Source organism: Castor canadensis, chromosome 17 (genome assembly GCF_047511655.1).
Source record: "Castor canadensis chromosome 17, mCasCan1.hap1v2, whole genome shotgun sequence".
Lineage (NCBI taxonomy): Eukaryota > Metazoa > Chordata > Mammalia > Rodentia > Castoridae > Castor > Castor canadensis.
The window spans coordinates 57180587-57192691 of NC_133402.1; the positions used below are offsets into that span (position 1 = coordinate 57180587).

The following is a 12105-nucleotide window of genomic DNA, read 5'->3' on the forward strand; positions in this document are numbered from 1 at the left end:
TGCAGAATATGAGAAACTCCACAAAATAAAGTATCCCTTTCTTCAACATATAAAGTACAAGGAAAGAAAAAGGTTTAACGTGACTGTGGTGGGGCTCAAATGGTAGAATGTTTGTTCACAAGTGCAAAAGCCATGAGTTCAAACCCCAGTATCTCCAAACAAAAGAGAGACTTTTAAAATGATTTTGTAATTGTGATAATATACTTTATCATGTAGTGAAGCATAGTTAAATGTTTATGAGTAAAATAATGTGCTGTTTGTGATTTTCTTCAAAATAATAAAGAGAAGGTGAGTGTACAGATGGAACAAATTGGCCATGAAGTGATAACAGCTGAAGCTGAATGGTATTATTCTTTGTACTTCTGAATTTGATATTTTTATATTTTTAAAACAAAATATATTTTTCATATTAGAAGACTTTCACCATTAACAAAAAATAAACCCTCCAGATGTCCTGAGAAGTCTTACCCTATGGAATTAAATGTGCTTAACTATTTCTCTACCATATTAATAAGTTAAACACTCATTTACTTCCAAGTATTTCTCCCTTATTTGAACTAAGTCTTTTGGCAGCAAAGACTATATCTTACTTATTTTATAGTCTTTGTATTCCTACCATCTACCACAGAGCCTGAGTGCCCAATAAATGTTGGTGAGTTGGTCACACTCTAGCTCCAATTCACCTAGGCTCTCATGACAGAAAGGCTGATCCCATTGGGACCCAATCAAATTTCCAGGCAGGACCTGTGTCCTTTATACATTCACCTTAGATTGTGTGTAAAGGTATGGCAAGTGAGCCAAGAGAGTCCTAATGTAAAAAGTCAGACAATAAAACTGTCAAGACAAACCAAGAATCCAGGTTGACAGGGTCAGTAGTATTGAAATTGTTTTATGGTTCACTGTGTACTTCCTTTCTCACCAGTATGAACTGAACTGTGACCTTGCAAAGTCCTGTCCTGCCCTGCCTTTCTCACAGGGTTGCTCTGACTCAACTAAGATATCATATGCATGCAAAGGGGCTTTTCAGATGGAAAAGCAGTAACATGGAAAAGCTATGGGAAGGACTGACTTTGGATGAAATTGTTCAGCAAGTAGAGCCTTGTTTGGGGTGATTTCATACATTTTTCTTTCCTGGCACCATATGCACAGTATAAGTATAGCATATGTACATATACAAACATATATGGCACTAGTATGTGTCTACTGCTGTGCTAGGAGCTGGTGACAAAAATGAGAAAAAAAAAGCCCAGGTGTCCAGAACCTATCTTGTCTGACCAATCTAACCCTTGACTGTTTAAGTCTACATGCCTCCTTGCCTCATTCCTGGGTGCACCTTACTCATGTTGTTTAAGATCCTTTTTGATTGACTTATTCATTGTTATTTGTTATGCTTTCATACTTACTGATTTATCTTTTCAATTAAGAACTTTGCACTCTTAATTGGGGTTCTTAATTCTGGGGAAATTTCCGTTTTACAAAGGTGTTCTTGGAGAGGGCATAATGGTGGGCCAATTTTTGATGCAGTTACAAGGACAGCAATTTTGGGAAGACTTCCCAAGCTGTATCCGCCTGGTTATCGATGAGGTTTTGTTTAAAGCCAGACCATTTTCCGTGGTGTAAAAAGCTTAGGGAGTGGTTATGAGGATGTGTATCAGAATAATTCATTAAGCTCTGAATTGGTTTTCTATAGCTTTCTGTATTTAGGTTATATTAACAGCAGCAGGGTTTTTTGTTGTTGTTGCTGTTGTTTTTGTTTTTTTAATCTCTTCTTTCAAAATTCACACAACTTCTTGGGCTGAGTGCAGTGCACGTGAGGTCAGTGTCAAGGGTTGCCCTCAAAGGGGCCACCCGGCCTCTGAGGACAAGACAGTTAATGACGGTGGCAATAATAACAACGACGGTAACAAAATGACGATGGCAGTAACAGTAATAACATAGAGACTCACATCCACCAAGTAACAGTAACTGTTATGAATCCCGTCCCCGCGGGGGCCCCCTGGATGGTAATCCAGGTGAGAGTGCACGAGCTGCAACTCAGGCAGGTCTCGCAGAGCCCCTCGCGCACCCCTACCGGCGGGGGGCGGGGCCTGGGGGGCGTGGCGTCAGGCGGAGGATGCTGGAGGGCGGGGCGGGGCCTGGCGCGGGGGCGGGCTGGGGCGCCAAGGCCGCCGTGGAGGGCGGGGCCGAGGAGGAGGAGGCGGTGGCGGCGGCGGTGGTGGCGGGCAGCTGGGCGGGGCGCACTCGGGCCTCCGCTCCTTACGCGCGGCGTTTGCAGCCCGAAGCCCGCGCCGCGGGGACCCTGGGCAGCGAGTGTCGCCCGCGAGCTGAGGCCGCGGCCGCAGGAGGAGTCGCGGGCACGGAGGTAGGCGCGGGGACGCTGGGCGCGCGGCCTGCGACTCTCGACGCCCCCGGCCCAGCCCGGCGCGAGGGGTGCGTGAGGCCCCGGGGGGCGGCGCGCGGAGGCCGGGGCGGGCCGGGCCGGGCCGGGCCGGGGGGCGGAGACCGGCCTGGCCGGAGCGGGCCGCGGAGCCGCTGGGCTGTGGCAGCGGAGTCCTGAGAGCGTTCGGGCAGGGTGGCGGGTCTCTCGGTCGGGGACAGTGGAAAACGCCTTCCCCGGGCGGCCGCGGAGGAGGAGGCCAGGCGTCCGGCGCCTCGCACTTCGCGGGGCTCCCGGGCCGGTTCCCCCGCGCCGTCCTCGGGAACTTGCTCACAGGAAAGCTTGGCAGAAAAGCAAATGCCAGCGTTCTGGAAGAACTGAGAGTCACGTCGTTAGGCGCTGAGGTTTATTTTCCTTCCCCGCCCCCTGCCCAGCCCGACTTGGCCAAAGAAGGATGTGTCACCGACTCCCGAGCTTCGGGCGGGATCCCGGAGACTGGGGGATTGGGGTACCTGGAACAAAGGTAAACGGAGGCCGGGCGGACCCCGGCTCTTCCTTGCGGGTCTCCTGGCCGCCGTTGGCCCTATCTTCTTTTCCTCTGGGACCTCCCGATGGAAACCAGCTGGCCGGACTTGGACTTGATGCTGCATCCGAACTCTTGTGTTCACATTATTTCCATTCCTCCCACTCCTGGGAAAGCCTACGGAAATTTTATCCCGCTTCGCGATCAGCAAATGTAGGGGGAGACAAATTGCTGTTTGTAAATTATAAGGTATTTTCTTATTAGGAAATGGTCTGAAGACACAAGATTCTTAATAAGTCAGCAGAAAAGGAGTGATTTGTAGTGCCTTTCAAGATCCGAGGAAATGTTCCTCTTCAAATTTTCATTTATGGTCAAAACATCCCCCGCACCTTTGGTGCCAGGCATTTTTCTTTGTTCTTCCTTAGTGTCAGGCCTCAGTTTCTTGTAAACAGAGCACCCAGCTCCGAGACCCTAAGAATTGCCATACTAGGGCAGAGCATGGGTGTCTAGCTTAGCAAGGCAGCAGGCTCGTGTGGTAGTAAAACACAGGGTTTGTTCCTTGATGAGATCATTAAAAAAATGATCTCAATTTTTTCAGTAGTCTCCATGACTCTGACTGAAAGCCCTTTTAATCTATTCACTACTCCTAATTTACACAATTTATTCACATTTATTGCATCCAAATGGCTCTTATATGATTTCTGGCAAGAAAAACTCTTACCATGATGATATACTTGGGGAAAAAAAAACACAATAGAACCTCATTTCTTTTATACAAAAAGCTCAAGTCAAGGACAGGAAAAAGGTTTTAAAAAATAACTTTGGAGAAGTCTTTACCAAGGCCAACCTGGCTATTGGACTCAAAAATAGCTTTATCCACTAGCAACCATTAAAGAGTTAATGATTTATCTGTACTCATAAGATTTGCATGTTTTAAAATGCAACTTAACATTCTGGAGAGTGAAGGGCTTCTGACTTTTATCTTGGTCTGAATTAATTTGGCTGTAATGTTTATCGGAAACCAGCTATCCTGAGAGAATGGAAGTTTTGTTTGAAGAAGAAGGGAATAAAGGAGATGGCCAATTGTGCAGTATGGGGTACTTGCAGAGAGTCACTGTTCAAACCATAACTTTACTTTTAACTCTTTGGACACTCCTTGTTACTTCTGACATATCTGGCACCTGCCACCTTTCAGCAAACATAATGAAGCTTTACTACTTCTCTAGAGCTTTTCTTGACAACCAAAAGACACAACAACCAAACCCACAAGTGCTGGGAGTAGGATTGACCACTTTTTTGTTTGTTTGTTTTTGGCAGTACTAGAGTTTGAACTGGGGGACTTGCATTGCCTAGCAAGCCATTTGAGCCACATCCCAGTTCTTTTTTGCTTTAGTTTATTTTTCAGATAAGGTCTTATGCTTTTTTGCCCAGGACCAGCCTTGGATCGAGATCTGCTTACCTCCACCTCCTGCATAGCTGGGATTACAGACACGCACCACCAGGCCCAGTCCTTCACCACTCTTTTGGGTATTATAATCCTCTACAACAGAGTGTCTCATCAGAGGTACTATTGATGTTTTAGATCACACAATTTTTTGTTGCAGAGGGCTGATTTTGTGTATCATTATAGTTTTTTTGTGGGCATTCAGGTAAATTCATGGTCTTCCAGTTTATACAGATAATAGTGCACTATATTCTCTGGTCTCTTAACAATGTCTTGGGAATCTTTCCATTTCAATATATACTTATTTTTTTAATGATTGTATAGTATTTCACTATATGGAGATACTACAGATTATTTAACCATTGCCTTCCTCGCGGACATTTAGGTATTTCTAATTTATTATAAACAGCACTGTGAATATGCCAGTTCACATATGTATGAATGTATTTGTGGGATAAATTGCTAAAAGTGGAATTGTTGGGTCAAATATATTTCTTGTATGTGCACATACACACACGTGTGGCGTGTATATTCTCAAATACTTCTTTTGTGAAAGATCATTCTGGTCATATGCAGAGAATGGTTTGGAAGGAAACGAGTGGGAGGCAGTTGACCCTCATTAAGGTTACTGAGGGTGACATTAGGAGAGAAAAGATAGTAGCAGAGACCAAGGTGTTATCAGTGGAGCTGGAGAGAAGAATATGTATACATAAGATACACTAAGGAGGCATAATTGATAGGATTTGGTGATTGATATGTTACAAGGATTGAGGGGGAGAAATATATCCCTAGGGTGGATCTCAGGGCTCTCGCTTGCCCAATCAGGTAAATAGTGGAATTACCTGAAACAGGACACTATAAAGATAATTTGAGATGGGTTTAAGTCACATTTCAAGTATAAGTGTAAGTGTCCTGTAAGTATTTGACAGTTCAAATCCAGAGCCCAAAGGAAAGGGCTAACTGGCGGCACAAATATTTAGGTATAAATTGAAGGGTGTATGTGAAATTACTCAGGGCAGAGGTTGCAAACCAGTAGCCCAACAAATGTAGCTCACAGATGTGTTTTGTTTTGCTCATACAGTGGTTTTATTGTTTCATTAATTCTGAATTAGTTGCCAGTATTTTTAAATATGAAGATTTCCCATGAAAATCCAGTTTGGGGATTTTCTTAAAGGAGATTTACACTGGGCATGGTGGCACATGCCTCTGATCCCAGCACTTAGAGGCTGAAGCAGGAGGATCATGAGTTTTGAGGCTAGCCTGAGCTACATACCAAGATCCTGTCTTAAATACAATAAAAAAAGACAGAAAGGAGAAAAGATACCACACTATTAAGCTGGCTTTCCCATATGGCATCAATAATTGGTGCTAAATCACAACTAATCCCAGCTGCTTTCTAATTTACCATAGAGCCTACCACTCCCTAAAACATGCTTGATTTGTTTATTTACTTCTGTAATTCTGTATAGTTTTGAGCATGCAGCCCTGGTCAAAGGAGAGTGATTTTCATCTTGGCTGTACATTAGAATCACTGAGTGATTAAAAAATACTAATGCTGGGGTCCACCTAAGAAATTTGTATTTCTGTTTACTTGGTCTGAGTTGCTGCCTTGGATTTTTAAAAACACTCCTCAGGTGATTCCACTGATCAGTAGCATTTAAGAACCACTGGGATTAGCAAGAGAAAGGGCTTAGGTCTAGTTTGGTAAAGGATAGCCCAGGAAGGAGATGAGAAGTGAACAGAGAATTCTAGTAGAATGGCACCTTGCTTGAAGTCGAGGTACGTGAACTAAACTGAATGCTTGCTACTGTGGTTTTAATTAGATGAGACAGAATAAAGTTTTATTTGCATGTATGCAGGTATGCTATACTCAGTGAGGCATTTAAATGATTTTCAAGAGTAATTTAAATATTTTTGCTTAGATGCTTTCTTTAGAATCTAATTCTAGTTGAAGATGTGTCATAAAAGGCTAGGGAAAAGAGTGCCTCCAAAAGAATCATCAAATAAAGATACAGATTGAAAATAATTTGTTGAATTCAGCAAAATGAGGTTTTAAATCTCAGCCAGAGTCATTCTAGATTGGAAGAGGCAGAAACCAGATTGAGATGAGTTTGAAGTAAGGAAAGAGAATGGTAAATGTTCAAGAAATCGTGTGTGTGTGTGTGTTGCTGGGGATTGAACTCAAGGCCCTGCACTTCTTGGGGAAGTGCTCTCCTACTGAACTATACCCCATCCCAGTTCAAACAGTCTTTAGAGAAGTTTGCTTGAAAAGATAGAGTGCTGAGAGAAGGGCTGGTGTCTCACGTGCCGGTATGGTAGATGCTTGGCCTTTTGACTACCAAACACTTCTAATTTTCAGGAGGTAGCTCAATGGTACCTGATTACTATACCTACCCCATCTTAGATGAGTTTTGCTTGTATGTTTGGAGACTGCTTTTCACTGAAGAGATTTTGCCAGGACCCTAAGACTCCTGAAGAGGCTGACTCAGATGTTAATGATTAGGCCCTAAGTCTCTTGCTTATCTGGAAAACCAGAGAGCTCCTAAAGGCCAGCAGTGATCTGGGCTCTAGTGACCCTGACATCATCTTTCCATTGAACTGGTGAACAAAGACCAGATTGTCGGCATGTTGAAAATGGAGTACTTACTTGGCTGTGTCAGAGAATGTGTATCCAACTGTCAGATTCCCAGGAGTGGTTTTTGCAGTTCTATTTTTTCCAGTTAACTCGATGTTATAGCTTGATTTTTCCAGTTGCATGTGTGAATGTAAAATTTATTATACGTTGGTGACTGAAGGATATGGATATAAATTGGAGCTGTTGGCTTTCATTGAGCTCAGAGAGAATGAGCTCTAAACAAACTTTTGTTTCTGAAAGGTTGTGTGAATGTTGTTACCTTGAAGACTCAGGGTAGGATGGGTTAGCATGCAAACAACCACAACTTATCTGTCTTCTAACCATGTCTGCTTCACTGGCAACCTTAACCTGCCAGAGGAGGGGTTTGGTTTGGTTTTGTATTGTTTTATGACAGTGTCTTGCTATGTAGCCCGGGCTGGCCTGAGCTCGAGATCCTCCTGCCTCAGCTTCCCTAGTGCTGGAATTACAGGCTTGCACCATCAGAGATTTTAAAGATCAGTTTTGTGCTTTGTGTTTCTAAGCGTTATGGTCTGCCAACAGAACAGAAAACAGGGAGTGGAAGATGCCAAGAATTATTAATGAAGAATGATGTTTATTAGTTGAAAGCATAAACTTCATTGCTATACTCTTTTTGTAAACAGGAATATTTTGTGAGGGATTAGCATTCATAGCTATCATTGGTTGATCACTTAGATGGATTATGGTTAACTTCTGTATAAAGGATGACTTTGTGACATTAATAGACTTAGCTCCAAGATGGTATATACTGGGAGTCCATTATAAGAAAATAATTTTGTTTAAACTTGTATGTGCTTGAGCAAGAGTGGGAATTCTATGACAAATATGGTTAGGTACTATGCCTGAATGATGGTAGATGGAATGAAAAGTCCATTACCAATACAGTTTAGAGCCCCTTTGGTTTGTGGTTGAGCTAGGATGACTGAGCAGAAAACTTAGAGTAAATTCTTGGATGCAAGGACTGGGTTTGTCAAGTGTGAGCTTTCTGGGGTTTTTTTTGTTGTTTTGTTGAGGTAAAATTAACCATTTTAATCGTTGACTTTCAGTATATTCATTTTTGTGCAACTATCACCACCATCTAATCCTTGGACATTTTCATCATTCCAAAAGAAAACCCTATACCAATTAAGAAGTTACTCCCCATTCTCCTCTCGCCATAGGCCTGGCAACAACCAATTTGCTTTCTATCTCTATGGATCTGCCTATTTTAAACATTTCCTATAAATGGAATCATATATATGACTTTTTGTATCCGGCTTCTTTCATTCAGCATGGTTACAGGGTTTATTCATGTTGTAGCATGTGTCAATACTTCATTTTTCTTTGGCTAAACAATATTCAGTTGTATGGATGTACCACATTTTGTTTATTCATCAGTTGATGGGCATTTGGGTTGCTTACTCCTTTTAGTTCTGCTAAGAGCATTTGCTTACAAGTTTTTGCTTAAATGCCTGTTTTCAATTCTTTCATGTATAAACCTAGGAGTGGAATTGCTGGATTATATGGTAAATTTGTGCTTAAGGTTTTGGGTGGTTTTTTTTTGTTCTGTTTTTTGTACTGGAGATTGACCCTAGGCCTGTTACATGCTAGGCAAGCATTCTACCACTGAGTTACATCTTCAGGCCTTAAGTTTTTGAGGAACTGCCTTAGTAGCCATACCATTTTACATTTCTACCAGCAATATTTGAGAATTCTAGTTTTTACACATCCTCCCAACACTTGTTATTTTCTGGGTTTTTTAAATTTTAGTCATCTATCTTACTGGGTATAAAGTGGTATTTCATTATAGTTTTGATGTGCATTTCCCTAATAACTTTATGTTGTTGAGCATCTTTTGTGTATTTCTTGGCCTTTTGGGTCTTCTTTAGAGAAATGTCTATTAAAGTTCTTTGCTCATTTTTAAATTAGGTTGTCTTTTTGTTGTTGAGTTCTGGATATTAGATCTTTATCACATATATGATTTTTAAATACTTTCTCTGATATTGTGAATTGTCCTTTTCACTTTCTTGATAGTGTACTTTGTATAAAAGTTTCTTATTCTGTTTTTTCTTTTGTTACTTATGCTTTTGGCATCATGTCTAAAAATCCACTACCAAATTAAGTGTCATGTCAGTTTTCATAACTATGTTTTATTCTAAGAGTGTGTAACTTTAGTTCTTCCATTTAGGTCTTTGATTCATTTTGAGTTAATTTTTGATTATGAGGTAGGGCCCAACTTCATTCTTTTACAAATGGACGTCCTGGGATCTCAGCACTATTGGTTGAAAAAGCTGTTTTATTTGTTTGTTTGTGGTACTGGGGTTTGAATTCCCAGCCTGTGCCTCCATCAGCCCTTTTTTGTGCTGGGTTTCTTCAAGATAGGGTCTCAAGAACCATTTGCCCACGCTGGTTTCGAACTGTGATCTTCCTGATCTCTGCCTTGTGAGCAGCTAGGATTATAGGTGTGAGCCACTGGCACCCAAGAAAGCTGTGTGACTTTATGTAAATCTCATACTCATTTCACAGTGTTGTAAGATTAAACAAGGGCCCCAGATATAGGAGGTAGTTAGAAAGATTGTACCTATCTAGAATTGTAAATATATTCTTGTAGGGCATGTGTTCGTCAAATTCTGTAGTTGTTCCTCTGAAATTTAGGGATCTCTTCTAGGTATACAAGGGCCCTAAAGAGGGCATAGCAGAAAAGTAAAAAGCTGTCTCTCCTTATTGGAAGAAGAATCCTTACATTTTACTGTGTCAGCTGTTAAATTTCTAGAAGACTGTTTCCTTATTCAGTTGCTAGTAATCTCAATCAACAAATATTTTTTGATTTACCAGTATATGCCAGGCGCTGTATTAGATTGGAGATACATCATCTTATAGGCGTTTGGGCTTATATCACAAGGCATTGTATCTCCAGTATCTTGACCCTGCATCTCCTTCTAAATCTATTCTTCTCTACAGTTACCTAACTTACTGACTCCAGTTTCTTTTCGTATTAATCAGGCCTTGAGTCCATACTGAGGCCTTTTTCCCCACTGAAACACTCTTGTCAAATTCATCACTTACCTTCACATTGCTAATGCCAGTGAATCAATTCTCATTCTTCCTCGTGACACTTAACAGTATTTCATACTGTTGATTTTTTTTTCTTTGAAATGCTTCCTTCACTTAGCTTCTAGAACTCTACATCCTCTGGATTACCTCTCACCTTACTGAAAATTCTTTCTCAGTATTTTTGTTATTTTCTCATTTTGACTTAAAAGTTGGAGCACTACAGGACTTAATCTCAAACCTCTGTTCTTTCTGTTAACCCTTTTTTAAAAAATTTCATCCAGTCTTGTGACTTTAAATACCATGCATAGACCATTAACTATATACCAGCTACTACCAAATATAGATGTCCAAGTTAGATCTCACCTCTGAATCCCATGTTCTTATATCAAAGTGCCTCCTTGCTATCTCTACCTGGAGATATCTAATAGATATCTCAAAGCAAACTTCTGATCTTACTCTCCAAAGTCTACTTTACTTGTAGCCTGTCTCATCTCTGTAAATAACAATTCCATTTTTCTAGTAGCCCAAAACCTTACATTTATCTTTCGTTCTCTTTCTTATTCTATGTTTAATCTATCATCAATTCCTGGTGAGTCTACCTTCAAAATGTATGTAGATCAGATCATTCCCCATTATCTCCGCTTCTTCCATCTTGTCCAAGCCACAGTTATATCTGCTCTGAATTATTGTAATAACCTAATTCTTTTCCTTCTCCTGGAGCCTAGTAGAGAGTTAAAGACACAGCAGCTAGAGCTTTTAACACCCTGTTAAAAGTAAGTTCTCCACACAGAAGCTTTATGCTTACTTACAGGGTCCTCTAACTTAAAGTCCCCTTTGTTTTTCTGACCTCATCTCCTTCTCTCCCCTGTGCTTGCTTTGTCCCAGTCATAAACAGTACCTTTGTCTTCTTTCAAGATAGGTGTATTCCTGCTTCAAGACCTTTGCATTCTCCCTAATTCAAGCTCCCCCGCCTCCTCATTTCTCTTAGGTCTTTGCTAATGTTCACTTTCCCCAGTGCTTCCTATCTCCTTCCTCTTCAAACTGTGCCTCAGCACTCTAAGTACTTGAATATTCCTCCTACCTTCATCTGGAATTTATTTTTGTGACTAGTGTAAGGGAGGGAATGTTCAGTTGGCTGTCCATTTGGAATAATTGTTATAATAGATGGCATATCGATTATCAGTTACTAAACTCTAGATGTATTACTTGGTTGTAGGACTCTGATTAGTTCCATTGATCTGCATTTCTGTGCCACTGAGTTTTAATTACCTTGCTTGCTCATCAGATGAGTCTGCTTATTCTCAGCTCTCATGCTCTCACAATCTTGACTCTTTTATCAATCTCCATACCCCTCCTGGCCTTTTAGTATGAACCCCTAGTATGTCTCCACTTTGACTTCTTGAAATTGAACCTCGTTCTCAGCTCTGTTTTCCTATATTATCTCAGTGTCATCCTCCCCAACTCTGCTCCCCGACACTTGTTGCATACCCTATCATGTTAATAAAAAAAAATCCAGCTGAAATTGTGGCCACAGAGCCCCACTCAAGGTGACAATTCAGGTTTATATTCTTTGAGTGGTTTTGTTCAGGTGGGTACTACTCTTGAGCCCATAAGACCACAGCTTTTGCTCAAAACTGTGTATCTTGTACTCTTTGAGTAGGTGAGCCCAGTACAAAAATGAACTTACAATCTTATCTATGGTAAGACCTCACTGAAGATGTGATCAGGTAGTGGATAAATCAAGGGCATCAGTGGAACTCAAAAGTAGACAACAAAGCTGACCCAGGACAGGAACAGAGCAATGAGCTCTGTTGAGGACCACATGTAAGAACTTGGAGGGTGAACTCAAAGCAATCTGCATTTCCTTCTACCTGGAAATAGTTCCATTGGAATTTTGCCCCTTTCCCGTACTCTAAGTGAGAAACTGACATTTCATACATTAAGAAAATATTTTTGAACTTCTATTTTATGCTGTGCAGTGGCTACACATTGGAGGGAATGAGATGAATAAATTGTAGTGGTTTCCTGACATATCTACATCTGCTTCCCTGACCCATCACACATTGCTATCTGAA

The 12105-nt window shown here is 41.2% G+C and overlaps 1 protein-coding gene across 7 annotated transcripts in view; it reads left to right on the plus strand.

The window, feature by feature from the left end:
- The first annotated feature begins 2228 nt into the window (after positions 1-2228).
- Ppp2r3a (protein phosphatase 2 regulatory subunit B''alpha) overlaps positions 2229-12105 on the plus strand; it is a 153543-nt gene continuing 143666 nt past the window's right edge. For 4 of the 7 annotated variants that reach the window (XM_074059910.1, XM_074059911.1, XM_074059904.1 and 1 more), the window contains exons 1-2: positions 2229-2362; positions 4332-4464. The gene's annotated coding sequence lies outside the window, so the exon portion shown is untranslated. Of the gene's footprint in view, positions 2363-2543; positions 3150-4331; positions 4465-12105 lie in introns of those variants that run through there. The other 3 variants (XM_074059908.1, XM_074059906.1, XM_074059907.1) reach the window with 3 other exon arrangements.